We start from the raw sequence: 2,205 nt of genomic DNA, 5'->3' as shown, positions 1-2,205 counted from the left end.
AATCTTTCGGTAGCCTTGCATGTTAGGCCTTTGGTGAACAGACCAGAGTGGTTTTCTTAATCCCACCTCCAGCTTTACCTGGAGAATTAGGTGTTTTTTCACTTATTGTAAGTCTTCTGTCACTGGGTTCTGTGGCTTCTCCCTCTCCTGGTCGTGATGTTATGAGTTCTGTTTCTGCTCTGTAAGTGGGTGCCCCGCCGTCATAATGAGCATCCTTACCTCGCAAAGTCTGAAGCTCACCCAGGTCTTTGCCTCCCCCCGAACACCAGGACCTTGGTCACTTTAATTCCGGCCCTGCCCTTTTGGCTTTCTGTCCTCTTCTTGTGCACGGGCAGCCTCGTTTTACCCCCAGGACGTTGACAGTCCTGTCATGTGCTGTCAGTGGCTGTGGGTGTCCCCACATATGTCCCACCCTGATGGCTCTTCGTTGCCCTTTGCACCGCACATGTTTCCTCGGAGTCACCCTCGGTCCTGCCGCCAGGGCTTCTCCAAGGAAACTTGCAAGCAGCCAGCTTCCCTCGGCGGGCCAGCTAGCCACAGCACACCCGCCATCTGCGGAGCCTGATGGAAGTGTGGGTGCGGCCCACAGCCAGCATGAACCCAGGAGGCGGGGGTCATGGGGTGTCTCTGCCCTTTCAGCTCAGGGGAACTTTCTCTGGGTCTTGCATGTGCCCCGTGCTGGGACCCCTCCCCAGGGAGCTCCCCTTCAGCTGGGAACTCGCTCCAAGAACAAGAAACCACAGTGACAGATGACAAATGAGACCCCACAGCATTGCACGGACTGCAGCGGAGAGAGTGTGCTGTGGCGTCTGGGATGAACACCAGCCTTGCCGCTCCCAGGCCGAGACCTGGGACATGTGGGGTGACCGAGACGCTTGCTGTGGGTGCCGCCGTGCGGGAGGGTCATGTCGTCCACCCCTGCACAGCCAGGAGCTCCCTGGGGCGAGGCTGTGGGGAGCCCAGGCGGGCACAGGTGGGCGGGCACAGGTGAGGGGCTAGAGGGGGGCTGGGGCCAGGCAGATGCAGCGGCCACAGGACCAAAGCCTTCCGTCTCTGGTATTATTATTTTAAAAGTCTTACACAATTAATTGCAAACATCTTTTTACTGTTAGTGTATGAGATTTATTGACTTAGGTATTAATTTCATATATTACTATACATCCAAGTTATCTCATTTTTGTTTTCTTTTAAATATGGAACGCTTCACGAATTTGCGTGTCATCCTTGCGCAGGGACCATGCTAATCGTCTCTGTATCCCTCCAATCTAATTGTCTTTTTGAAACTTGCTTTGAGGTGGAACTCACATGACATAAAATTAACCATCTTAAGGTGGCAGTTACGACATTGACAGGGTTGTGCAGCCACCATCTCCATCCAGTTCCGAGGCATTTCACCCCGTGGCCCCAAAGAAGCCCCCTACCCTTGGCCATCACCCCACCAGCCTGCTCTGCTTCTGTGGATTTACCCATTCTGGACATTTCACGGAAATGGAATCGCACATCAGGGCCCTTGGTGCAGGAGAGGAAGAGGCCTCGGGAGGCGGGGGACGGGCCCTGGGCTGAGTGTACCCACGAGATCAAGGCTCGGCACCTGGCAGCCCTCGGGCCTGGCTGTTCCCAAAGCGAAGCGTGTCGGGCGGCAGAGGTGAGCAGGGACCGCACAGGCTGTCTGGCCCACGAGGGGGAAACGCTGCCTCTGGTGCTTTATGGAATCTGCGGACCCCGCGGTCGGTGCCCAGTTCTCCCAGTCTCCCAGCCCCGCCACCGACGCCTGGCTGGATGCGTGGCCGCCGCTAGCCTGGTTATGCTCGCCGTCGACAGAAGGACACAGGGTGCTGGACCAGGGTAGGGAGGTCCAGGGCCCGGCCCCCGGGAGCCCCAGTTCTTTGGGCCCCAGCGTAGCATCCGTCCAATGGGGATTGACGCCCATTCTCCTGGCTTCCTGGGAGCACGGCCGCCTCGTGGGTGTAGCTCGGCTCAGGGCGGCTGGCAGGGGTGGCTGATGCCCTTGTGCGCGAGGCGTGGGTCCTCTGTCCTGCTGTCCTGGCACAGACCTCCACCAGCCCTGGCAGGCGGGCGGCAGGACACCCTGTCCGTTAACAGATACCAAGGCCTCCTCCTTCAGGGGTGCTGGGGACACAGGGGGCAGTGGGTACTCACTCAGGCCCAGGGCCTGGCTTCGCCTCCCAGCATGGTACCTCCTCT

At 58.5% G+C, this 2,205-nt stretch overlaps 1 pseudogene; it reads right to left on the bottom strand.

Moving 5' to 3' along the window:
• Positions 1–1,187: 1,187 nt before the first annotated feature.
• On the bottom strand, positions 1,188–1,283 carry LOC115801975 (U6 spliceosomal RNA; annotated as a pseudogene).
• Positions 1,284–2,205: the final 922 nt, after the last annotated feature.

Source organism: Delphinapterus leucas, chromosome 5 (genome assembly GCF_059928025.1).
Source record: "Delphinapterus leucas isolate spDelLeu-1000000601 "Yukka" chromosome 5, BTC_Dleu_Yukka2, whole genome shotgun sequence".
In the NCBI taxonomy this organism is placed as follows: domain Eukaryota; kingdom Metazoa; phylum Chordata; class Mammalia; order Artiodactyla; family Monodontidae; genus Delphinapterus; species Delphinapterus leucas.
Note: the sequence above shows the minus strand (reverse complement) of the source record. Positions and strands in the feature narration are given on the sequence as shown.